At 45.5% G+C, this 27,839-nt stretch overlaps 2 long non-coding RNA genes across 2 annotated transcripts; one reads left to right on the forward strand and one right to left on the reverse strand.

Annotated features, from left to right (window-relative positions):
- Positions 1–7,628: 7,628 nt before the first annotated feature.
- On the reverse strand, positions 7,629–17,512 carry LOC144139302 (uncharacterized). Its single transcript, XR_013316137.1, has 3 exons — positions 17,406–17,512; positions 14,876–14,978; positions 7,629–7,998 (listed from the first exon to the last, which is right to left on the reverse strand). It is a non-coding gene; the product is annotated as an uncharacterized LOC144139302 (long non-coding RNA).
- A 248-nt stretch (positions 17,513–17,760) lies between these two features.
- Positions 17,761–27,032, forward strand: LOC144167244 (uncharacterized). The gene is made up of 3 exons (XR_013321900.1): positions 17,761–17,869; positions 20,307–20,409; positions 26,650–27,032. It is a non-coding gene; the product is annotated as an uncharacterized LOC144167244 (long non-coding RNA).
- Positions 27,033–27,839: the final 807 nt, after the last annotated feature.

Genomic DNA, 27,839 nt, shown 5'->3' on the forward strand with positions numbered 1-27,839 from the left:
GGAAAGCCAAGAGGCTGTCTTACGTACCCCTTTCCTGTGCTTCGCTTCAACGCTCGTACAGACTTTCTCTAGGCGATATCAGGGATGCCTGATAAAAACACCCTGTTCAATATTAGGGCTTCGTGTAGCGGGTCCATAAAAGTAGGTCATTTCCACATATCGCACGGGCAATTCTCAGCAGGATGTTTATTCTAGAAGATACATCGTGGTTACACCCCGTGCTACATCTAGAAGCTGCATGCATCGTGGTTGTCGCGGTTGGGTTGCACAAATTTTGATCTACATTTTCATCAGTGTGGCATTATTGTGCAACATGGCAATTACCTGTATACAAGTCAGTATATCTCTTTTGTAATTTTTTTCTTCTCTCCCTCCCTCGCATATTTTCGCGAATTCTTGCCTACCCTTTCTTTCTTTTCCGTCCTCGTTCATTCTTTATGCAAAAATTGTCTTCTTTGTTTGCTTGCAGCTATGACGTTATGTTTTCTGCTCTTAGTGCAGCATACATTGATATGCGTCAATTGTGACGTACGCCGCTGTATATTTGTGATATTGGTATTGTGTAATCGTTTTCGGCATTACTGTTCTTGTTGCTGATTTTGTTTCACTAGCAGTGTTTTCTAAGGGATGGAATGCTGTTTAAGGGCATACATGGATGTATTTTCAGTCTTTATGATTATTTTTTTCTTGATTTCTTTTATTTCAATTTTTTGCGTTATCGCACGGTCGCTGCGCCTCTGATCTGCCTGCCCACTCACAAGCACTGCGTGCTTAGGTGTGGCAGTAAATATATCATGTACATAAAACATTGAATAAAGCTTATGATTATTATTATTACTATTAATATTATTATTATTATTATTATTACTGTCAAACTTTGTTGCTCTGCCTGTCGTGTGGCCTTTACGACAGGCAGAACAACATAGGCATCTTTTTTTTTTTTTACCTGTACCCAGGCTCCGCCTGTGCTTTATTTCTGTCATCTTCACTACTTCAACTTGTGTGTGTCTTGTCGCTTGTTTGTTTCTTGCTATATGTTTCTTGTATTTTGTTTTTCATGTAACTACCCGTGCGCCAGCACTCAGGCCTCTGGCTGTTCCTGGGCACGTAAATAAACATGATTGATTGATTGATTGATTGATTGATTGATTGATTATTATTATTATTATTATTATTATTATGTCGGCGGCGAAAGTTTGCCACAGACTGACGGCTTCTACTCCTACAGATTATCCCGGTGGCTTCGCTGTCCGATCAAGTTCGTGATTTTCTGGGCCTGGGTGGCCTGCTGACGCATACGACACTTCGTCGCTTCTTCGTTGGCGCATCTGTGCCTGTTCTTCGCCGGTCCGGACCATTCTGCTTTATCTGGCGGCAGTCTGCGCAGCAGCTGGAAACCCAGGCCATGTGATCGTCCTTAAAAGGGGGCGGATCTCGGCGGTGCTTCGCAGTCGGCGGCGAACGTTTGCCACAGACTGACGGCTTCTACTCCTACAGATTATCCCGGTGGCTTCGCTGTCCGATCAAGTTCGTGATTTTCTGGACCTGGGTGGCCTGCTGACGCATACGACACTTCGTCGCTTCTTCGTTGGCGCATCTGTGCCTGTTCTTCGCCGGTCCGGACCATTCTGCTTTATCTGGCGGCAGTCTGCGCAGCAGCTGGAAACCCAGGCCATGTGATCGTCCTTAAAAGGGGGCGGATCTCGGCGGTGCTTCGCAGTCGGCGGCGAAAGTTTGCCACAGACTGACGGCTTCTACTCCTACAGGTAGTCAAAGTATTTTGTTCATTTAGCCTGTTTTGCTTGATTTTTGCCGCTGACTGCACTGTGATACTGTCTTTTTGGGGGTGTTATTCACTATGTCGGACCAGGACAGTTGTATTGTGTGCCATGAACTGATACCGGATGATGGCAAATTTATGAAGTGTTCGGAATGCAACCACTGTTATCATCTCGGCCAAACGTGCTCGGGCATTGCTTCTGGCACTTTTACAACTATGGGTCAGGCAAAACGAGACGCTTCGGTGTGCAAGACGTGTCGTTCAGTGAAGAAGCGTCAAGGTCCGTCCTCTCAGTACGATGGTTCTCAAGCCGGTGACAGTTCTTCCTCCGAATCTGCTTTGCTGTCAGAACTTCGGGAGATTAGGAAAAGTTTAGAATCTCTACCAGAACTGCATGCAAAAGTAGATTCGCTGCTCCTCCTCAGAACGGAATTTGTAGGGCTGTCTAAGCATGTCCAAGAATTGTAGGAATCGGTGGAATTCACCTCCAAACAGTATGATACCATACTAGATCAAGTGAAAGCTAACCAACAGCAAATGTCGAAAGGGGAGGAAGAGATCGATGCCTTGAAAAAGACTGTGTTTGAGCAAACAATGCAGATACAGCGGCTACAGGAAGACCAGAACGAAAGCGAACAGTACAGTCGCAGAGCAAACCTGGAGATCCATGGTTTGCCTTTCGAGAAAGATGAAGACTTAAAAGATGTGCTTTCGAAAATAGCAGTCGCACTGAAGTTGCCGAACTTCTCTCTCTCCAATGTGTTGGCAATTCACAGGCTTCCTTCTAAACGTGACACTGTACCTGTAGTTCTCGTGCGATTCGCGTCACTTTCGGTCAAAGAGTCTTGGTCTGCTGCACGCGGTTCACTCAGGCAATTGCACCATCTGGGGCATTGCCTAAACTGTTTTTCAATGACAACCTGACAAAGTTCAATCGTGATCTGTTCTGGCACGCGAGGACTGCAGCAAAAGACAAAGGTTATCTCTTCGCTTGGGTGAAGACGGGAAAAATTTATGTTAAAAAGACTGAAGATGCTTCACTCCTCCGAATAAGCAAACTGTCCGACATCGCTAAAATACAATAAACTTCATGGCTCTTGCTTCTAAAGAGCTTGCTAACTTCAGCGTCCTACGGGATACGCTTCGCAGCAGTAAATCAGGTCTTGAGTTTACAATTATTAACATAAATATTCGCAGCATGCGTAAGTACTGGGACGAATTCAAACATATCGCTGAATCAGCATCTGAGCTTATAGATGTGTTTGTTATAACCGAAATAAATATTCCTCAATCCTGTGTTAGTTTGTTCACCTTGCCAAGCTACCGTTCCCACTTTGTAACTCGAACAGGCCGCCGAGGCGGAGGAATTGGTATCTTTGTTCGCGATCATTTTGAGGTAACTGATATTGATGTAACCTTCACTCATGCAGAATGTTTAGCTATTAAACTGGCAAATGGCGCAATATCTATGATGCTTTTTACAATTTACCGTCCTCCTTCATGCAGTGCAACTAGATTTTTGCTTGAATTAGGGGAAACGCTTAAATTCGGCGCAGCGGATCAATTATGTTTAGTCGGCGACTTAAATATAAATATATTGTGTCCTGTCCAACCTATTGTTGCTGACTATTTGGGATTGCTTTCGTCACACGGTCTTGAGTGCACTGTAAATGTTCCTACGCGTGAAGAAGTGGTATGTGATAAGCTGGTTACATCGTGCTTGGATCATATCTTTGTCAGGGCCGAAAACTTTTCTTTTGCTTCCTACGTCATCACTAAAAAGTTGGCTGATCATTATTTTGTGGCCTGTCGCCTTTCGGCTAACTCTGCTTCATCTAGAGCATATACGGTGGAAGGAAATTCAGATAGCGACGTTCGTTTTTCTTTCGTGAACAAAAATAAGTTTGATAGTTTGGTGTCTAACTTCAATTGGTCGGCGTTAATGCTGAACGGTTCCCCTGGTACGGTTTATGAACACTTATGTGAACAGCTGAAAACTTTCGAACGTTCCAGCACGGTTTTAGTGTCCAAAAAGCGCCGTAAGGATTGCTGCTGGATAACTTCCGAGGTGATGCAGGCTATCTCGTACAGAGATTGGTTGTGGAAACGGGGTGAGCGGTCACCTGGAGACCATGAGTTGCGCATAAATTATAAAACCGCACGTAATAGGGTCGTCGCCCTCTTACGAGCGGCCAAGCGCCGGCATTACTTTAAACAATTTAATCAACATTCAAAGAATCCGAGAAAGACCTGGTCTCTTGTGAACGCTTTACGCGGTCATGTGAGCAATAGGCGTTCCATTTTTTTCATCGTTCCATGATGATCCGATTGATGTAGCAAATGAGTTTAATCGGGCTTTTAGAAACGTACCTGAACCCTCGGAACTTTCTGGTGGGCCCTGCACACTTAAAGACTCCATTCCCTCGTCAGCGTTTTTACCTCGTTTATCCAAATCTGACCTCAAAACCATTGTGTTCAGTTTTCGTTCGAATAAGCCTGCCGGTTTGGACGGTATGTCTATTGATACACTTCGTAGAAATTTCCAGCCTTTAGCAGATGTCGTTCTTTTCATTTTAAATGGCTTCATAAACGGTGCAGATATTCCCATGGCATTAAAAACTGCTATTGTACGTCCTCTCCACAAAGCAGGTCCGAAAGATAATGTAAACTCATATAGGCCCATTTCTATACTGCCCATCCTGTCTCAAATATTAGAAAAATTTCTTCTGGTAACGATGTCCTCCTTTCTTGAAAAATTTTTCGTAATTTCACCTCGGCAGTTTGGGTTCGTTGCCGGACGTGGAACTATTACACTGTTGGAAGAATTTGCGGACGAACTGTACTCCGCTTTTGAATGCAATCTCTTCGCCTGTGCTTTATTTTTAGATATAACAAAAGCGTTTGACTCTGTTTGCCATAAAATATTGTTACGCAAACTATACTTATTAGGTTTCCGGGGGACGTTTTACGATTTACTAAATCAATATCTATGCGGTCGATTTCAGGTTGTTGCTACGGATAACCATTCAGAATTCAGCACTCCTTTGCCTTTATTAACCGGTGTACCACAGGGTTCAATTTTATCTCCACTCCTCTTCAATCTTTACATGAATGATTTTCCTTCGGCAATTGCTAAATGTAAAGTCTTTCAGTACGCCGATGACACAGTTTTACTTTCAAAGCATCTCAACTATGGAAGAGCGGTAAATGTTTTACAAAGTGACATAAATAACGCGGTACGTTGGTTTTCTCAAAATGGCATTACTATAAATTCCAACAAAACTTTCGAAATCCATTGAAAACTACATTGATCAATATTCCTGTATATTTACATGACCATCACCATCCTTGCCAATGTAATGTGGTTGAATATGTTGAATATGTCAAGTATTTAGGAATTTTTTTTGACTGTGCATTGACGTGGCAACACCATTTATCGTATGTTTGTGGTAAGCTTCGTAAGGTGGCGTGTGTACTATTTAATATGAAAACTTTTGTTCCCATGCATGTTAAGAAAAGTATCGCGCATGCTCTCGCATATAGTGTTTTAAGATATGGCATTACCATTTTTGGTAGCTGTTCTTCACGTTGGAAAACTCGAGTTGATTCTGTCCTGAAAAACATTAAAATCTATAGCTTATGGTTCTCCTGTGTACAATTCTAGACATTTTCAAAGCGTTGTACTTGCCTTCATTTGATAGTCTTGTTGTACAAACTGTAGTAACCACTCACTTTTGGGAGTCTGATTTTAAGGTTGAAAACAAGCCTGTTAGATTTGTGCGTTCGCAACCTCGTTTTGTTGTTCCTCGTTCACGTACTCGGTACGGTACGGCACGAAGATGTGTTTATGTAGCCAAAATATTAATTGAGTTGCCGGAAGAAATTTTTTCGGCCTCTTCAAAAAGGCAACTTAAGAAAACTTTGAATGATTACATGGTACAGTTTCCTGATTGTTTGTAAATTTTGTATCTCTCATTATACTCATACTTATCTTGTTAGGTGGCTATGTTTTGTTGATATCTAGGTGACATTATGTACTTATTTGCCTTTTTTTTCTTTCGCTTCGTCGACTTGCCGGGCCCAGTCCCTCAAGCCTAAGTAGGCTTTGACGGGCCCGCTACTCTGTACTTGCACAAATACGGGCAATAAAGTATTATTATTATTATTATTTATTATTATTATTATTATTATTATTTATTAATATTATTATTATTATTATTATTCCCTTCCAAGATGGCGCCAAGCAAGGACGCTTGCCTACTCTGTTCCTTTGTTTTCTTCGGAAAACAGAAATTTTTGCGTTGCGGCGAGTGCAACAAACGCGCTCACGCGAAATGTATCACGTTGCCGGATGACGACCTCCAGTTACTCAAGTCAGGTGCAAGGCGCTTCGTCTGCAATCCGTGCAAGACTGCTTCGCCGCCGGTTAGTCCTAACATCGACCCCGGCATTTCTTCGCAAGCGGCAGCGTTGCCGGCTCTTTCGTCCAGCCCTTCCCTCGCAGCCGCCACCACGCACCCCGTTGACCTCGCCGCCGAGCTGGTTTCCCTCCGTGCCCTTATCGTGGACGCCCTGGAGGGAATCTCTTTTCTCTCCGACCAGGTTGTTAAGCTGGGGGAGGACAACGAGCAGCTCCGCCGTGAGGGCGCAACAAAGGCAGAGGCTCACGCCGATGCGTATTCCGGTTTCGGCGATGCATCACCCACGAAAGGGAGAAAAGGAGGAGTGCGAGAGGGAAAGGCGAAGGGTTGGGGGCTGTTCTGCCGGTGTGCACACTCCCCGCTCTTGGCCCGGCGGCCGACCGGCAGTGAATACCGAAGCGTGCGCCCTTTTCACTTGCGCGAACCGGCAAGTGTTTCAATCGCGCGTTGGACTTCGCCTTCTGGGACGGCTGCGCTGTGATTCAACCACACTCCTAGATCTGGATATTTTAACGAAGTTAAAAGTGCTTCAACTGTGCCTGTGTTGGATTTCGCGTCCCCTTGTACCTTACCCTTGTGGTGCCCGCCGCTGTGCATTTCGAAGTGCTTCAACCGGGTCGTTTGATTAAGTTTTACGCTGCAACAGTGTTCTAGGTAATATTACCTAAATACTTTGACATCCGTGCTGTTTTGCAATCGCAGTGTAGCGTTCGCAAATCGTCGCGTGAACGGTTGCTACGCAAGCGTGCATCCACAGTTCACCCTGTGATCGGCCGCCGCTGTGAAAGTCGTCAACCTTTATTATGAATGAATTCCTGGAGTGTGACAAATAGAAATTTAGCCTAATGCCCCATAAAGTTGGGCCGAAGTCACGCTAGGAATACGCGATAAGTATAATCACTTGTCGCCCACCTTGAACATGTTGTACTCAGATTTTCTGACGATTGCTTTCAACCTTGTCACGATGGTTGGCACTTTGTGCCCTGCTGCTTTTTATGCGATCGCACAAACAACCGGGTTGCTTGTTTTGTTTTTTTCTTTATCGTATATCTAGCGCTCCGCCCAGACGAAACGGCAGTTGGCACTAAAGTTTTGCCCAGGCACAATTAAAACTGTGAAATACTCCTGCTCTGATCTTCGCCTCTTAGATTTAGACACGCAGGACTACCTATTTGCACCGGCTCCTTTTCGCGATCGTGTGTTCACGGGTCTTTTTCTTTTTTGCTTGCAAGCCCCAATGGTGCTAGCACCCACATTTATTTACGAGTTGGACTATGAAGCTTCCACTGATTACTTAAGTTTGTCCACACACACTGACCAAAACAAGCTACAAGGGGCTTTGGTATCCAGTATTCTTACGCTGGAGCATGCTTCAAGGCATGTGATCACAAAACCACTTAGGTTTACAGCAAATACAGGTTCTCAAATTGACTGAAAAACTGAAACATAACATTAAGCCTTATAAATCTTTACCTAGTATGTGTGCTAGTTCTGCATCAATTGCTAAAAAAAAAAAACCCCGCAACACATGCTAATGAACTGATCATGAAAAAGTGACGTAGTGAATAGTAAATCTGTCTGCTGAAAACAATTTTTTAATAAAACTACAGATTTGAATATCGATTACATGTTGCAATGTATGGGCATATGAAACAGCAGAAACCAAGTCCCAAAGCTCGAAAATTCTTTATTAAATGCTTTATAACCTCAAATATACATACAACATTTTACGTGCCCATCACGGTTTAGGCCAGGAACATCTGGGCTCAAAACTTTCCACAATTTCTCAGTCAGCACCTGCAACACCAAAAGAAACAAATAAACGCTTCCTTTTACAACCACACCGCAAACGTCAAGTGAATCTAAATTCACAATTGATGGTGTATTTTGTCCCATATATGGCTACATTAATATGTACACAAAAGTTAGTTTAGCCTGCTTTTGAACTATTCTAACTGCTTATTCTGAATTTTTTTTCGACGTGACACCAGAGATCCTTTGCTGATGCAGTCTTGTGTCTAAAACCTGCTTTAGTCCCTTCACACCAAACGGTATTTTTGACTTTTTTGAGAATTTGTACAAGGCCAAATAATGGCTTACACTAGTAGGATTAAAGTTCTGAGCTAGTCTGCTTTGATCTCTGATCTCGTTAACAAACTGCACTGCCTTTCCCAATAGCTAAGCAGGTGCTTACAGTGTATCTGACAGAACAGCTGTCACACAATGGCCATACAGGACAACTGGGTCGGTTTATCAGTCAGGAATTATATGAGGGGGCACTAGGCTGAGCCCAGCTCATCGCACCACTGCTGCAAAAACAAAGTTGAAAAAGATTCTATTTCGGGGGTTGTAGTTGCCGAGGCCACTCTTGGGCTATGAAGCGTCACACAGTGCTAGGTTCAATCCACGTTAATCCTGACATTTGGGTATCTTGACACGCACCGAAATCTCCACACACGGGCGTTTGATTTTTTTCTTTTTGCCTTCACTAAAAAAAAGGAAAAGAAAAAGTCCTTGGGCTCAGCTGCACAATGCTTTAGGAACTGCGGCTGCTGCTCAGGCACAAGTTGGAGCCATTACTTGACTAGGCACAAATCCTCAAGAGTTGAAAACGGATTTCAGCGCAAAGCGGCAAAACAGCACTTTATTAAAAACAAGAGAAGTGGGAAAGACCTTATAACAACACGCGCTAAAGAACGACCTCTTTGAATAAACACAGTGTCACTTTGTAAATCGTCAATGCCTGGATAGCATATCCTTCATGCACAAGTATACTTAGTTGCTCCTTTAGACCGACAACGATGGCCAGAAGAAGTCAGGCTGCTGCCTTGCACGCCTTGTACTTGCTGCTTCGCCTTAATATTACCATGTTAGGAGCCAAGTATCTGAAATACCCATCTGTTCGATGCTTTGAACGTGCCGTCTAGGTGTTGTCGTGCAGTAATCCTCATTGGACGACGAGAACGAATGCAAATTAAATGACTCGCGAGCGAAAAATGACGTTACCAAAGTTGATCAGTTCGCGACTCTGGCACCGCTTTACCATTGAGCCAATGCTGTCGACTTGTTTGTAAACAACCTGTAATTTCTCTGCGCCACGTAACATCATTGATAGTGGTTGCGGACTGAAGTAGCGTAGAAAACAGGGCTAGTTGGTGCAGATTCATCTTCGCAGCGCACAAATAACGGGACAAAAAGGAGGATAACAGTGGACAATCAACGAACCAAAACTGAATTTTTGTTCGTTGAGAGACAAACGCTCTCAAGTACTGCTCTCCTCAAGATACGCCAATTCTGCATCTAAAAGTGCTAAAGACGAGCGCTAACACACGAGCCAGACATTTTTCGAATTTTACGTGCTTCCACTATACATCCCTCACCTTTTGTTCATCGTGCGAGAACAGTACCGTTGTATCATGAAGTAAAAGCGTGCAACCACAATCTTTGCAATGGGTGGGAAGAGGGCCAGAAGGCACTCAGTGAACTGGCCAACATCAAAGCGACCACCATTGAAAGGAATGCAATAAACCACATTTAATCTATAAGGAATAACCTGTTTCTCATGTTTCACACCACAGCTGTTTGCTCGGCCCTTATTACTAATATTCTTTTCGATGGCGGGACAGCAGCAGTTTAACTTAATTTTGGCTGAAAACACCACATTGATGTTATATCTGCTCCCCACTTCTTTCAAGCGGTGAGATACATCGTGCAGGTACGAGATTACAACTATCTCTTCCTTCACAACATCACAAGCAGGAGACAAGTTTTCTTCACCAAATCCAACAACTGAAGACAGGCCGACCCAATGACTCCGTCACCGTAGCCAGCACTTTTGGGTCCAACTAACTGTTCACCAAAGCTAGACTCAATTAGGTGAAGACAAGACTGAAAACAAAACAAGATGGCTGACTGAGGCAGTTGACAACAATCCCATATTTTGCAATCCTAGAACGTGCTGATGAAGAGTTCAGTAAAGGCTTCTTCGATCGCGGTCTATAGAGCCAACATACATGATTCTGCTCGAATTTTAACAACAGGTCCAAAAACTGGATTGTTCTTTTGTTTAGCGCCTTGGAGATAAAGGTCAGCCTAAATGCGTGACGTTTGAATGCTTTTAAAATGTCTACCATTTTTCTTGTAGGGTCATAGTTTCCACAAAGTACTAGGTAATCGTCAACATACATGAAAATTTTAATTGCCAAACCCTCCAGGTCACGTTACAATACACGGTCAACATGAGCCAAGAAAATGTCACTAACAAGGTGAGGAACTTTAGAACGTCTACAGATTCCAGATCTCTGCACAAAGACACCGTCACATCATCCTACAATAGTTGATGCTAAGTAAAAACGCAGAAGCTCCAAAAAGGATTCCACGGAAATCCCGCAACTTTGCATAAACTTAACCTCGCCGTTGTAGACAGTGATACACTTTTTCACAGAGACCAAAACTTGTTCATGCGGAAGTGAGTAGAAAAGGTTTCCAGCGTCAATGCTGAAAGCAGAGCACCAGCCTGGATTACTGCGCGCGCAGTAACCTCATTTGCGCGCTGTGAAGATGAAGGGGCTTGCGCAGCGTGCCCTATCCTGGTCCTCTTGCACTGCAACATCTGCTACCTCAGACACGGAGCTGCGCAGTGGACGCCAGGTCGGCACAGAAATTTGGGACTCGATGGAGCCCTCTGGCCGACTATGCCACTTATGGTCATCTCCCATCCCTGCGACCGCAGCACCTTCTGCGGCACTGACGTTGATGACTGGACAAGCACCTACGAGAGTGTGAGCGCTAATAACAGATGGGATGCAACCTTGGGGCTGGCCAACGTAATATTTTACCTCAAGGGCCCAGCCAGACTATTGTTGGTTTGAGACACACGAAGCAGACCTGACAAGCTGGGAAACCTGCAAATTGATATTACGTGAGCTGTTCGGAAAGCTTGTTGGCCACCAACTAGCCGCGAAGGAACTTTCTTCTCATGCCAAAACCTCGATGGAGTCATCCATCGCCTATATTCAGGATGGTGTTGCTCTGTGTCACAAGATAGATGCCGACACGTCAGAAACTGGCAAAGTAGGCCATGTGCAGAAAGGAATTGCTGATGGCACTTTCAACCTGCTTGTTTATAAGGACTGCACCAGCACAGACGGCATCATTACAGAGTGCAGACGGTTTAAACATCTTGAAAAGGGCTTCGCAGCCTCTGGAAAATGTTTCTTTGGTTATCAACGTAACTAGTTGATGCATTTCTTTTTGTTATTCCCCCCACTGTAATGCCAACAGGCGCTGTGGGTACCAAATAAAGTAAGAAAGAAACAAGCGAAAGCTCACTGCATTACCCCACAGTTCACTCGACTGCCTAACACGGCTCCCACATCCTATTACGAGTATACCACTCCACTGGAATTTGCCCTTCTTTGTTCGACGACTTAATGAAAATAGTACGCCGTGAGCTGGAGGCTACGGCTATGGCTGGCCTACTAGCCCCGACCCGTGAATGAACGTCACCTTCCATCTCCCTAATCCATGCGATATACAGCAAGAGCTCGCAAGCCACACCATTCCACGCATTTGCTCTGTAGCTCACCCGAAAAACGCTTTCACTGTTCCTCGTGTCTTAACTGGTCCCCACCAATATGCCCCACGCCATTTTCAGACACAAAATTCCGAAGAGTGGAGTACTCCTGAAAACACGCCAATATGCTTCCACTGCTGTCACGGTGGGCATGTGGCCCGCTACAGCTTTCGACATTGCCACGCTAAGCCTTCGCCTCACCACAAGACTAATCAATGCAGCTCAAGGAGGTAATACTCCATCTGTGACCTGGACGACAGATCCTCTATTAACCAAGGAGTCTAAGCCCAATTTACTAGACGTTACTGTTGATGGTGTTGCAGCCCAGGCTCAAACTGACACAAATGCTCAAATCTCTGTAATGAGCTTAACCCTCCGCTGGCATCTCCGCAAAGTTCTGACGCCACCCATGCAAACATCTGTTCGAGTTGCCAATGAGAGCACACCTTCAATTGCCGGAATGCGTACCGCCTGAATATGGATTGCCGACCACGATAGTGTCGTTCTCTTCACCGTCCTTGAAAAATGCCCCCATGACATTATCCTCAACGTCAATTTTTTTTCGAACCGCTCTCATTGACTGTTCTGCGGGACTTCTCTCTTTTAAATTTTCTTCTGCCAAAAATGCTCAAAAGCACCGTTCTCGTTCCACAGATTATGTCCATTTGCTGTCAAATGCTGTAACATACATGCCCCTGTGATAAAGCCCACCCGTTTCTCACAGTTATTTCTCACCAGATTGTTCGACAAGCCGAGCGGAAGCTACTACAAGCACGTATCCTTGAGTGCCGCCAGAAGCTACGAGCTTTGGAGAAGCAAACCTTCTTTGCACGCCGGCAACTTGAGTATCTTATTCCTGAGGACTTCCCAGATGTGCAGCTGCACACAAACTTCACTGCTAGCATGGCAGAAGGCCGTCATAGAACGTCACAAGAGAGGAAACTGCAAGCACTCCGGCCGGACGTGCCACAATGCACCCAAGAGGTCATCAACCTATCTCCGTACACACCGAACGAAGAGGAGGCTAAGGTTTTGTCCCGTGGTGTGAATTTTGACACGGAAGCACCCCTGGAGCCAAAAAAGGTGATTTGTGCGGTCGAACGCGTGGTCGGCCAGCTTCCCTCTGAAGTACGGCAAGAAGCGCGCACCCGTGCTATTGGTGTGCTCTCTGGTTTGCGAAGACATTGTGCAAGACTGCATTTATCGGTAGTGGAGAGGCAAGCCATCAGGAGCCTGCGGAATAACAGCAGTATCGCAATCCTTCCTGCTGACAAAGGCAATGCCACGGTCTTGCTAGATAGCAGTGACTACCACACGAAGATGTTGGCCCTTCTCGAAGACCAGCAAACATACGCTCCTCTAGCCCGTGACCCAACTAGCAGGTTACAGTCCAAGCTCCAAGAACTGCTAACCAGGCTTTTCAAGCTAGTCCCTCCGCACCACAAGGGCCTCTACTACAGGTTACTGTGCACGAACGGTTCAGCCCCGGCAATCTACGGTCTGCCTAAAATCCACAAGCCTGGCGTTCCTCTTTGGCCTATCGTTGACTTCTCGAGGTCACCGCTCTACCGACTATCAGGCTACCTTCACCAAGTGTTGAGCCCTCTAGCTGGTAAGACGCCCACGCACGTTGGAAACTCGTCCTCTTTTGTTTCGAAGCTGAAGGACGTAACTCTAACTGAAGACGACGTCATGGTTTCGTTCGACGTCAAGTCTTTTTTCACTAGTGTCCCAGTGGATCTGGCAGTAGCCATGTGCGAAGAAGCACTAAACGCGGACATTAGTCTTCCCGATCGCACTCCCTTTGACATCCCCGAGCTCTGTGAGTTGCTTATGTTTTGTCTGAGCAACACCTATTTTTCTTACGGGGGAAGCCCCTATCAGCAGACCCATGGCACGGCGATGGGTGCGTCCATATCAGTTACTACGGCCAATCTAGTTATGGAGGCTTTAGAGGGGAAGGTATTGGCAACCTCCACACCGGCACCGAGGTTTTTCTGCCGCTATGTCGACGACTGTTTTTGTATTTAAAAAAATCAAGATGTCCCATGTCTTCTGGACAGCCTCAACGCCCAGAATGTGCATATACAGTTCACCGTGGAGTTCGAGCAAGACAACATGCTTCCCTTTTTTGGATGTTCTTGTTCGCCGCGATGTGGGCGCTCTCTCCTTCTCAGTGTACAGGAAGCCCACACACACGGGTCGTTACCCCAGTTTTGAATCTTGCCACCCTCTCGGCCACAAGACATCCGTTGTGTTGTCCTTGATAAAGCGCGCCGTACGCATCTGCTCAGATGACAGTGCACTGAAACGTGAATTAGGAACGATTCGCCGCAAACTAAGCGCCAATGGCTATCCTAAGCGACTTATTTGCCTGACCAAGTATAAGATACTACAGCCAAGAATGGCCAACAACAGGACATTACGAGCACGCGCAGCCATCCCCTACGTCCTAGGAATAAGCGAAGCATTGTCGCGCGTCTTTTCAAAATACGACATGCGCATTGCCCATGTACCGACCAGCAAGCTCCGCGACGACTGAATGAGCACCAACGTGATGTAAGAAATCATAATCACATGACGAATGCCATTGCGGAGCACGCGCACAAACATTCCCACAAGATTGACTGGGAGAACACCGCAATTTTAGCTAAGGAAAAGAACACATCATCTCGGCGTCTGCTAGAGTCACTTTTTATCCAATCAACGCCAGCCACAATGAACCGGACGGATGGGACTTTGCCTCCCGTCTACGCATGCTCTCTACGTCATGTGCTGCCTATATAATTGACAACGACGGCTTGTCATACGTAGTGAACAAGGGACCCGTATGTGGTTCCGAAACGTCAATATATTTTTATTCTTGGTCAGTGTTCGCTTTTCTTTTGCAAGTTATTATATGGTCTTCCCTATTACAGACGCGCTGCTTCTGTGAAACATCACTCTGCCGCACATCATCATTACTGTGGTAGAGAACCAAACCTGCCTTCCCTTTCAGTTTTTCAACTTCAGTTTCACACCTCAAGTCTTTCCCAAGGGGATTTCGCTTGCAATGCTGTGCCCTTTCTGCCATGAATGCTAGCACCCCTGCAGATTTACCTCCTGCAGTGCAGGCGTCCCATCAAGCACCATCAATCAAGGCAGTGGCTGCTTCGGACCTCCCACCGGATCATACCGCCGATCTCCCTCGTCTTCTGGATTCCTGCAAGGACATCTTCGACTTAGACAACCATCCACCAACCCAAACTTCTGCAGTCACACATCATATCAACACCAACGATGCTTCACTAGTGTACAGGTGGCCCTATTGCGTATCACTTGCTGAACGACTCGTCATCCAAAAGGTAAAAAAAAAAATGCTCAGTAAGGATACAGTCGAACCATCTTCCAGTCTGTGGGTGTCTCCAGTCATGTTGGTCAGAGAAAAAAATGGGACGTAGTGGTTCTAGATGGATTATGCAAACTTAACTATTATGAAGGAAGGCCTCATACAGTGGGATGTCATTGATAATATTGATTCTGCATAATACGTTTTTCTTTTCATTCCAAGCTAAAATCCCTTAGAAATAATGCATTTTCGTGCATTTGATACAATCACATTTTTGCTAAAATAGCACGACCACGAAAGTGAACCTTGACCATTTTTAGAAACCTTACATTTATTCTTCAGTATACTAGCTCAAACCCCATGTCAACAACCCATGACCTGCATGGCAGCGCCAGTTCTGCGACAAAAACACTGCTGCTGGGCGCTCTGTTCAATGAGGATGATATGCGAGGCGAGGCACTGTGCCATCTAGTGAAACATATCATAATCAAAGAGTTTCTCAGTTTGATCATAATCGAGGAAGAAGGTTCCAATGCTCTTGGCAGGCGGCGACTTCCCTCCCCAACTTCTCGCCATGCTCTGTGCTTCCCGCTCCGTTCTTTGTTCTCTTTCTGCGCTGTTCCTGTGTTCGGTGGTGTTGCTTATGAGGCCATTTTTGTTCTTGTTCTATTTGACTAGTCTTGTTCTCCTTAGGCTGCCTTGTTGCTGTGCGGGGTGTGCTGCCAGGTTTGTGGCAATGTCGAGGAAACGGAAGGCACTCAGTATAAAAAGAAAAAGTGGAAATTGTACAGAAATTGGAAGAAAACCCGAAGAGGAAATGCGTGGTATTTGGCACACAAGCTCGGTTTGCCAGTGTCAACGCTCAACACTATTGCCGGTCAGCAAGAGGAACTTCAAAAGAATCCGCAAGTTTACGGCCCCGATGCGAAACAAGCACAAGGTGCGAAGCATGACCAAATGGAAGACATCCTGCTCACATGGTTGGAGGAAGTTAGAGCGGCAGGATGAACGCCGATAGGTCAGTACTACGCGAAAAAGTTGACAACACTGCGCTCTCCTTGGGCATTGAGGACTCCAAAGCGTCTGGTGGCTGGCTTCACCAATTCAAGGCACAACGTGAAGTGTCATACAGAACAGCGTCCGCCAAAGTGAAAAATACCAGCAGCTTTTTTTTTATTTTTACATTTCCGGAGAATTTTCTCCCCCACTTCGAAAAGAAAGTGCAGCACAAATTTACCAGCTACTCCACTGTTGCTCAATAAAATTGAGTTGCTGACGGAGAATGCAGATTTTTTTCCTTTTTTTTAACAAACTCTTTGGATAATACGATTTTCACATAATGCTTTTTATTTCCCGGTTCCCCTGAAAAACGTATCAACGAGATTTCACTGTACATGATACATAGACAAGATGTGGCAGGCAACTTGTGAAGGGAGGTAACTTCGTGCAACCAAAGCCTGATTAGTCATGCTAATTCCTCCTATATTTTAATATGGTCTAACACCAGCTACCCCACTTCGGCAGAGCCAGTGGGGAACATTTCAATACTACTGTCACTGTGTACTGCAGAACGAACATCCATCCCGCATTTAAAAACCCTGCATACGAAGCTGCATCGCGCAAAGTTGTTCTATGGCCACTGAATGTCCTCGCTGAATGTCAAGGAAGCGTCCTCACCGACGCGCTTTGGCGTCGTCTATCAGCGGATTCGTATGTATACAAGCGTTTACAGCAAGAACGGTAAATATATTACTACGCCCTTCAAGCACATATCGGCGAAATGCGATTACTTCGCCGCGTTCGCAGGAATGAGCCGCACAGTAGAGAACACAGTCGTAGCATACTAGCAGGAATGAACGCATCGTACGGCTTCTTCCACGTTTCGTCACCCCGTGACTACAGTTTACCTCAACACCAATTTATAACGCACGCCCTTAAAGAGCTTACACTCTAAAAAGCGCTACAACCTTTCTGGTAACCTTCAGTGAATGTAAAAGCGTAGCCACCGCGCACATCACGTCGCAGCTAGCGCCGTCTTCAATGCGAACGCGGTCGTCGACGCGGCTACGTGAACGTGCCGCTGACAGACTCAAGGAAAGTGTATTTGGGGGCTCTAGAACAACGTATTTAAATTTAGCCCATGTTTGCGAATAACAAATGATTCCTTGAGTGCTTTAGTTACATTGTCATTCAGAATGTGCCTAGCATAAAACATACGGAGAGCGCACGGCGTTTGCAGTACACGGACAGGTATATAATTACCCGTCCCTCTTGACACCAGCACTTAAAAAAATATCTTACCTTTCGTTTATGACGCAAAAAGATGCCGAGGAGAAAGCAGCAGGTTTCGTTATCTACAAGAAATCGATGCTGGCTTGCGCTTTGAAACTCGTACACAACAGGCAAGTAGCTTCGGCTTGACATGGCTTGACCAGTGTTGCTTTTGCCTTGCGCAAACTTAATTCAACTAACATTTTCTGTTACGCGACTTTTATACTCTGCTACCTCCGCAAATAACAAATTACGAGCGGCTATATTTAGCCGGTTGTGTTACAGAGTTTTTTAGTTAAATTAAGTTTGCGCAAGGCAAAAGCAACACTGGTCAAGCCATGTCAAGCCGAAGCCACTTGCCTGTTGTGTACGAGTTTCAAACATGGTTTCAAAGCGCAAGTAGACTAGCGCAAGTAGAGTGCCAGCATCGATTTCTTGTATTTGACGAAACCTGCTGCTTTCTCCTCGGCATCTTTTTGCGTCATAAACGAAAGGTAAGATATTTTTTAAGCGCTGGTATCAAGAGGGACGGGTAATCATATACCTGTCCGTGTACTGCAAATGCCGTGCGCTCTCCGTATGTTGGACATAACTTGCTAGGCACATTCTGAATGACAATGTAACTAAAGCACTCAAGGAATCATTTGTTATTCGCAAACATGGGCTAAATTTAAATACGTTGTTCTAGAGCCCCCAAATACACTTTCCTTGAGGCTGTCAGTGGTACGTTCACGTAGCCGCGTCGACGACCGCATTCGCATTGAAGTCGGCGCTAGCTACGACGTGATGTGCGCGGTGGCTACGCTTTTACATTCACTCAAGGTTACCAGAAAGGTTGTAGCGCTTTTTAGAGTGTAAGCTCTTTAAGGGCGTGCGTTATAAATTGGTGTTGAGGTAAACTGTAGTCACGGGGTGACGAAACGTGGAAGAAGCCGTACGATGCGTTCATTCCTGCTAGTATGCTACGACTGTGTTCTCTACTGTGCGGCTCATTCCTGCGAACGCGGCGAAGTAATCGCATTTTGCCGATATGTGCTTGAAGGGCGTAGTAATATATTTACCGTTCTTGCTGTAAACGCTTGTATACATACGAATCCGCTGATAGACGACGCCAAAGCGCGTCGGTGAGGACGCTTCCTTGACATTCAGCGAGGACATTCAGTGGCCATAGAACAACTTTGCGCGATGCAGCTTCGTATGCAGGGTTTTTAAATGCGGGATGGATGTTCGTTCTGGAGTACACAGTGACAGTAGTATTGAAATGTTCCCCACTGGCTCTGCCGAAGTGGGGTAGCTGGTGTTAGACCATATTGAAATATAGGAGGAATTAGCATGACTAATCGGGCTTTGGTTGCACGAAGTTACCTCCCTCCACAAGTTGCCAGCCACATCTTGTCTATGTATCATGTACAGTGAAATCTCGTTGATACGTTTTTCAGGGGAACCGGGAAATAAAAAGCATTATGTGAAAATCGTATTATCCAAAGAGTTTGTTAAAAAAAAGGAGAAAAATCTAGCTGCATTCTCCGTCAGCAACTCAATTTTATTGAGCAACAGTGGAGTAGCTGGTAAATTTGTGCTGCACTTTCTTTTCGAAGTGGGGGAGAAAATTCTCCGGAAATGTAAAAATAAAAAAAAAGCTGCTGGTATTTTTCACTTGGGCGGACGCTGTTCTGTATGACACTTCACGTTGTGCCTTGAATTGGTGAAGCCAGCCACCAGACGCTTTGGAGTCCTCAATGCCCAAGGAGAGCGCAGTGTTGTCAACTTTTTCGCGTAGTACTGACCTATCGGCGTTCATCCTGCCGCTCTAACTTCCTCCCACCATGTCAGCAGGATGTCTTCCATTTGGTCATGCTTCGCACCTTGTGCTTGTTTCGCATCAGGGCCTTGCAGATTCTTTTGAAGTTCCTCTTGCTGACCGGCAATAGTGTTGAGCGTTGACACTGGCAAACCGAGCTTGTGTGCCAAATCCACGCATTTCCTCTTCGGGTTTTCTTCCCATTTCTGTACAATTTCCACTTTTTCTTTTTATACTGAGTGCCTTCCGTATCCTCTACATTGCCACAAGCTGGCAGCACACCCCGCACAGCAACAAGGCAGCCTAAGGAGAACAAGACTAGTCAAATAGAACAAGAACAAAAATAGCCTCATAAGCAACACCACCGAACACAGGAACAGCGCAGAAAGAGAACAAAGAACGGAGCAGGAAGCACAGAGCATGGCGAGAAGTTGGGGAGGGAAGTCGTCGACTGCCAAGAGCATTGGAACCTTCTTCTTCGATTATGATAAAAGTGAGAAACTCTATGATTATGATATGTTTCACTAGATGGCACACTGCCTCGCCTCACATATCATCCTCATTGAACAGAGCGCCCACGCCCGGCAGCAGTGTTTTTGTCGCAGAACCGGCGCTGCCATGCAGGTCATGGGTTGTTGACATGGGGTTTGAGCTAGTATACCGAAGAATAAATGTAAGGTTTCTAAAAATGGTCAAGGTTCACTTTCGTGGTCGTGCTATCCAATTTTTAGCAAAAATGTGATCGTATCAAATGCACGAAAATGCATTATTTCTAAGGGATTTTGGCTTGGAATGAAAAGAAAAACGTATTATGCAGAATTGTATCAATGAGATCCCACTGTATAAGGCCTTTCTTCATAATTGTAAAGTTTGCATAATCCATCTAGAAGCACTACGTCCCATCTTTTTCTCTGACCAACACGACTGGACACACCCGCAGACTGGAAAATGGTTCAACTGTATCCTTACTGAGCATTTTTTTTTTTACCTTTTGGATGACGAGTCGTTCAGCAAGTGATACGCAATAGGGCCACCTGTACACTAGTGAAGCATCGTTGGTGTTGATATGATGTGTGACTGCAGAAGTTTGGGTTGGTGGATGGTTGTCTAAGTCGAAGATGTCCTTGCAGGAATCCAGAAGACGAGGGAGATCGGCGGTATGATCCGGTGGGAGGTCTGAAGCAGCCACTGCCTTGATTGATGGTGCTTGATGGGACGCCTGCACTGCAGGAGGTAAATCTGCAGGGGTGCTAGCATTCATGGCAGAAAGGGCACAGCATTGCAAGCGAAATCCCCTTGGGAAGGACTTGAGGTGTGAAACTGAAGTTGAAAAACTGAAAGGGAAGGCAGGTTTGGTTCTCTACCACAGTAATGATGATATGTGGCAGAGTGACGTTTCACAGAAGCAGCGCATCTGTAATAGGGAAGACCATATAATAACTTGCAAAAGAAAAGCGAACACTGACCAAGAATAAAACTATATTGACGTTTCGGAACCACATACAGGTTCCTTGTTCAGTACGTAAGACAAGCCATCATCATCAATTATATAGGCAGCACATGACGTAGAGAGCATGCGTAGACAGGAGGCAAAGTCCCATCCGTCCGGTTCATTGCGGCTGGCGTTGATTGGATAAAAAGTGACTCTAGCAGACGCCAAGATGATGTGTTCTTTTCCTTAGCTAAAATTGCGGTGTTCTCCCAGTCAATCTTGTGGGAATGATTGTGCGCGTGCTCCGCAATGGCAATGGCATTCGTCATGTGATTATGATTTCTTACATCACGTTGGTGCTCTTTCAGTCGTCGCGGAGCTCGCTGGTCGGTACATGGGCAATGCGCATGTCGTATTTTGAAAAGACGTGCGACAATGCTTCGCTTATTCCTGCGACGTAGGGGATGGCTGCGCGTGCTCGTAATGTCCTGTTGTTGGCCATTCTTTGCTGTAGTACCTTATTCTTGGTTCGGCAAATAAGTCGCTTAGGATAGCCATTGGCGATTAGTTCGCGGCGAATCGTTCTTAATTCACGTTTCAGTGCACTGTCATCTGAGCAGATGCGTACGGCGCGCTTTATCAAGGATGACACAACGGATGTCTTGTGGCCGAGAGGGTGGCAAGATTCAAAACTGGGGTAACAACCCGTGTGTGTGGGCTTCCTGTACACTGAGAAGGAGAGAGCGCCCGCATCGCGGCGAACAAGAACATCCAAAAAAGGGAAGCATGTTCTCTTGCTCGAACTCCACGGTGAACTGTATATCCACATTCTGGGCGTTGAGGCTGTCCAGAAGACATGGGACATCTTGCTTTTTTAAAATACAAAAACAGTCGTCGACATAGCGGCAGAAAAACCTCAGTGCCGGTGTGAAGGTTGCCAATACCTTCCCCTCTAAAGCCTCCATAACTAGATTGGCCGTAGTAACTGATATGGACGCACCCATCGCCGTGCCATGGGTCTGCTGATAGGGGCTTCCCCCGTAAGAAAAATAGGTGTTGCTCAGACAAAACATAAGCAACTCACAGAGCTCGGGGACGTCAAAGGGAGTGCGATCGGGAAGACTAATGTCCGCGTTTAGTGCTTCTTCGCACATGGCTACTGCCAGATCCACTGGGACACTAGTGAAAAGAGACTTGACGTCGTCTTCAGTTAGAGTTACGTCCTTAAGCTTCGAAACAAAAGAGGACGAGTTTCCGACGTGCGTGGGCGTCTTACCGGCTAGAGGGCTCAACACTTGGTGAAGGTAGCCTGATAGTCGGTAGAGCGGTGACCTCGAGAAGTCGACGATAGGCCAAAGAGGAACGCCAGGCTTGTGGATTTTAGGCAGGCCGTAGATTGCCGGGGCTGAACCGTTCGTTCACAGTAACCCGTAGTAGAGGCCCTTGTGGTGCGGAAGGACTAGCTTGAAAAGCCTGGTTAGCAGTTCTTGAAGCTTCGACTGTAACCTGCTAGTTGGGTCACGGGCTAGAGGAGCGTATGTCTGCTGGTCTTCGAGAAGGGCTAACATCTTCGTGTGGTAGTCACTGCTATCTAGCAAGACCGTGGCATTGCCTTTGTCAGAAGGAAGGATTGCGATACTGCTGTTATTCCGCAGGCTCCTGATGGCTTGCCTCTCCACTACCGATAAATGCAGTCTTGCACAATGTCTTCGCAAACCAGAGAGCACACCAATAGCACGGGTGCGCGCTTCTTGCCGTACTTCAGAGGGAAGCTGGCCGACCACGCGTTCGACCGCACAAATCACCTTTCCTGGCTCCGGGGGTGCTTCCGTGTCAAAATTCACACCACGGGACAAAACCTTAGCCTCCTCTTCGTTCGGTGTGTACGGAGATAGGTTGATGACCTCTTGGGTGCATTGTGGCACGTCCGGCCGGAATGCTTGCAGTTTCCTCTCTTGCGACGTTCTATGACGGCCTTCTGCCATTCTAGCAGTGAAGTTTGTGTGCAGCTGCACATCTGGGAAGTCCTCAGGAATAAGATACTCAAGTTGCCTGCGTGCAAAGAAGGTTTGCTTCTCCAAAGCTCGTAGCTTCTGGCGGCACTCAAGGATATGTGCTTGTAGTAGCTTCCGCTCGGCTTGTCGAACAATCTGGTGAGAAATAACTGTGAGAAACGGGTGGGCTTTATCACAGGGGCATGTATGTTACAGCATTTGACAGCAAATGGACATAATCTGTGGAACGAGAACGGTGCTTTTGAGCATTTTTGGCAGAAGGAAATTCAAAAGAGAGAAGTCCCGCAGAACAGTCAATGAGAGCGGTTCGAGAAAAAATCGACGCCGAGGATAATGTCATGGGGGCATTTTTCAAGGACGGTGAAGACAGCTACACTATCGTGGTCGGCAATCCATATTCAGGCGGTACGCATTCCGGCAATTGAAGGTGTGCTCTCATTGGCAACTCGAACAGATGTTTGCATGGGTGGCGTCAGAACTTTGCGGAGATGCCAGCGGAGGGTTAAGCTGTTTACAGAGATGTGAGCATTTGTGTCAGTGAGAGCCTGGGGTGCAACACCATCAACAGTAACGTCTAGTAAATTGGGCTTAGACTCCTTGGTTAATAGAGGATCTGTCGTCCAGGTCACAGATGGAGTATTACCTCCTTGAGCTGCATTGATTAGTCTTGTGGTGAGGCGAAGGCTTAGCGTGGCAATGTCGAAAGCTGTAGCGGGCCACATGCCCACCGTGACAGCAGTGGAAGCATATTGGCGTGTTTTCAGGAGTACTCCACTCTTCGGAATTTTGTGTCTGAAAATGGCGTGGGGCATATTGGTGGGGACCAGTTAAGACACGAGGAACAGTGAAAGCGTTTTTCGGGTGAGCTACAGAGCAAATGCGTGGAATGGTGTGGCTTGCGAGCTCTTGCTGTATATCGCATGGATTAGGGAGATGGAAGGTGACGTTCATTCACGGGTCGGGGCTAGTAGGCCAGCCATAGCCGTAGCCTCCAGCTCACGGCGTACTATTTTCATTAAGTCGTCGAACAAAGAAGGGCAAATTCCAGTGGAGTGGTATACTCGTAATAGGATGTGGGAGCCGTGTTAGGCAGTCGAGTGAACTGTGGGGCAATGCAGTGAGCTTTCGCTTGTTTCTTTCTTACTTTATTTGGTACCCACAGCGCCTGTTGGCATTACAGTGGGGGTAATAACAAAAAGAAATGCATCAACTAGTTACGTTGATAACCAAAGAAACATTTTCCAGAGGCTGCGAAGCCCTTTTCAAGATGTTTAAACGGTCTGCACTCTGTAATGATGCCGTCTGTGCTGGTGCAGTCCTTATAAACAAGCAGGTTGAAAGTGCCATCAGCAATTCCTTTCTGCACATGGCCTACTTTGCCAGTTTCTGACGTGTCGGCATCTATCTTGTGACACAGAGCAACACCATCCTGAATATAGGCGACGGATGACTCCATCGAGGTTTTGGCATGGGACTTAGCATCAACTATTGTAGGATGGTGTGACAGTGTCTTTGTGCAGAGATCTGGAATCTGTAGACGTTCCAAAGTTCCTCACCTTGTTAGTGACATTTTCTTGGCTCATGTTGACCGTGTATTGGAACGTGACTTGGAGGGTTTGGCAAATGAAATTTTCATGTATGTTGACGATTACCTAGTACTTTGTGGAAACTATGACCCTACAAGAAAAGTGGTAGACATTTTAAAAGCATTCAAACGTCACGCATTTAGGCTGACCTTTATCTCCAAGGCGCTAAACGAAAGAACAATCCAGTTTTTGGACCTGTTATTAAAATTCGAGCAGAATCATGTATGTTGGCTCTATAGCCCGCGATCGAAGAAGCCTTTACTGAAGTCTTCATCAGCACGTTCTAGGATTGCAAAATATGGGATTATTGTCAACTGCCTCAGTCAGCCATCTTGTTTTGTTTTCAGTCTTGTTTTCACCTAATTGAGTCTAGCTCTGGTGAACAGTTAGTTGGACCCAAAAGTGCTGGCTACGGTGACGGAGTCATTGGGTCGGCCTGTCTTCAGTTGTTGGATTTGGTGAAGAAAACTTGTCTCCTGCTTGTGATGTTGTGAAGGAAAAGATAGTTGTAATCTCGTACCTGCACGATGTATCTCACCGCTTGAAAGAAGTGGGGTGCAGATATAACATCAATGTGGTGTTTTCAGCCAAAATTAAGTTAAACTGCTGCTGTCCCGCCATCGAAAAGAATATTAGTAATAAGGGCCGAGCAAACAGCTGTGGTGTGAAACATGAGAAACAGGTTATTCCTTACAGATTAAACGTGGTTTATTGCATTCCTTTCAACTGTGGTCGCTTTGATGTTGGCCAGTTCACTGAGTGCCTTCTGGCCCTCTTCCCACCCATTGCAAAGATTGTGGTTGTATGCTTTTCCTTCATGATACAACGGTACTGTTCTCGCACGATGAACAAAAGGTGAGGGAACAATAGTGGAAGCACATAAAATTCGAAAAATGTCTGACTCGTGTGTTAGCGCTTGTCTTTAGCACTTTTAGATGCAGAATTGGCGTATCTTGAAGAGAGCAATACTTGAGAGCGTTTGTCTCTCAACGAACAAAAATTCAGTTTTGGTTCGTTGGTTGTCCACTGTTATCCTCCTTTTTGTCCCGTTATTTGTGCGCTGCGAAGATGAATCTGCACCAACTAGCCCGGTTTTCTACGCTACTTCAGTCCGCAACCACTATCAATGATGTTACGTGGCGCGGAGAAATTACAGGTTGTTTACAAACAAGTCGACAGCATTGGCTCAATGGTAAAGCGGTGCCGGAGTCGCGAACTGATCAACTTTGGTAACGTCATTTTTCGCTCGCGAGTCATTTAATTTGCATTCGTTCTCGTCGTCCAATGAGGATTACTGCACGACAACACCTAGACGGCACGTTCAAAGCATCGAACAGATGGGTATTTCAGATACTTGGCTCCTAACATGGTAATATTAAGGCGAAGCAGCAAGTACAAGGCGTGCAAGGCAGCAGCCTGACTTCTTCTGGCCATCGTTGTCGGTCTAAAGGAGCAACTAAGTATACTTGTGCATGAAGGATATGCTATCCAGGCATTGACGATTTACAAAGTGACACTGTGTTTATTCAAAGAGGTCGTTCTTTAGCGCGTGTTGTTATAAGGTCTTTCCCACTTCTCTTGTTTTTAATAAAGTGCTGTTTTGCCGCTTTGCGCTGAAATCCGTTTTCAACTCTTGAGGATTCGTGCCTAGTCAAGTAATGGCTCCAACTTGTGCCTGAGCAGCAGCCGCAGTTCCTAAAGCATTGTGCAGCTGAGCCCAAGGACTTTTTCTTTTCCTTTTTTTTAGTGAAGGCAAAAAGAAAAAAATCGAAAACGCCCGTGTGTGGAGATTTCAGTGCGTGTCAAGATACCCAAATGTCAGGATTAACGTGAATCGAACCTAGCACTGTGTCACGCTTCATAGCCCAAGAGTGGCCTCGGCAACTACAACCCCCGAAATAGAATCTTTTTCCACTTTGTTTTTGCAGCAGTGGTGCGATGAGTTGGGCTCAGCCTAGTGCCCCCTCATATAATTCCTGACTGATAAACCGACCCAGTTGTCCTGTATGGCCATTGTGTGACAGCTGTTCTGTCAGATACACTGTAAGCACCTGCTTAGCTATTGGGAAAGGCAGTGCAGTTTGTTAACGAGATCAGAGATCAAAGCAGACTAGCTCAGAACTTTAATCGTACTAGTGTAAGCCATGATTTGGCCTTGTACAAATTCTCAAAAAAGTCAAAAATACCATTTGGTGTGAAGGGACTAAAGCAGGTTTTAGACACAAGACTGCATCAGCAAAGGATCTCTGGTGTCACGTAGAAAAAAAATTCAGAATCAGCAGTTAGAATAGTTCAAAAGCTGGCTAAACTAACTTTTGTGTACATATTAATGTAGCCCTATATGGGACAAAATACACCATCAATTGTGAATTTAGATTCACCTGACGTTTGTGGTGTGGTTGTAAAAGGAAGCGTTTATTTGTTTCTTTTGGTGTTGCAGGTGCTGACTGAGAAATTGTGGAAAGTTTTGAGCCAAGATGTTCCTGGCCTAAACCGTGATGGGCACGTAAAATATTGTATGTATATTTGAGGTTATAAAGCATTTAATAAAGAATTTTCGAGCTTTGGGACTTGGTTTCTGCTGTTTCATATGCCCATACATTGCAACATGTAATCGATATTCAAATCTGTAGTTTTATTAAAAAATTGTTTTCAGCAGACAGATTTACTATTCACTACGTCACTTTTTCATGATCAGTTCATTAGCATGTGTTGCGGGTTTTTTTTTTTTTTTTAGCAATTGATGCAGAACTAGCACACATACTAGGTAAATATTTATAAGGCTTAATGTTATGTTTCAGTTTTTCAGTCAATTTGAGAACCTGTATTTGCTGTAAACCTAAGTGGTTTTGTGATCACATGCCTTGAAGCATGCTCCAGCGTAAGAATACTGGATACCAAAGCCCCTTGTAGCTTGTTTTGGTCAGTGTGTGTGGACAAACGTAAGTCATCAGTGGAGGCTTCATAGTCCAACTCGCAAATAAATGTGGGTGCTAGCACCATTGGGGCTTGCAAGCAAAAAAGAAAAAGACCCATGAACACACGATCGCGAAGAGGAGGCGGTGCAAAGGTAGTCCTGGGTGTCTAATCTAAGAGGCGAAGATCAGAGCAGGAGTATTTGACAGTTCTAATTCTGCCTGGGCAAAACTTTAGTGCCAACTGCCGTTTCGTCTGGGCGGAGCGCTAGATACGATAAAGAAAAAAACAAAACAAGCAACCCGGTTGTTTGTGCGACGGCATAAAAAGCAGCAGGGCAGAAAGTGCAACCATCGTGACAAGGTTGAAAGCAATCGTCAGAAAATCTGAGTACCAAAATGTTCGAGGTGGGCTACAAGTGATTATACTTATCGCGTATTCCCAGCGTGACTTAGGCCCAACTTTATGGGGCATTAAGCTAAATTTCTATTTGTCACACTCCAGGAATTCATTCATAATAAAGGTTGACTTTCACAGCGGCGGCCGATCACAGGGTGAACTGCGGATGCACGCTTGCATAGCAACCGTTCACGCGACGATTTGTGAATGCTACACTGCGATTGCAAAACAGCACGGATTACAAAGTATTTAGGTAATGTTACCTAGAACACTGTTGCAGCGTAAAACTTAATCAAACGACCCGGTTGAAGCACT

This window comes from Haemaphysalis longicornis, unplaced genomic scaffold (genome assembly GCF_048455015.1).
Source record: "Haemaphysalis longicornis isolate Haplotype H1 unplaced genomic scaffold, Haemaphysalis longicornis Haplotype H1 scaffold_1, whole genome shotgun sequence".
Lineage (NCBI taxonomy): Eukaryota > Metazoa > Arthropoda > Arachnida > Ixodida > Ixodidae > Haemaphysalis > Haemaphysalis longicornis.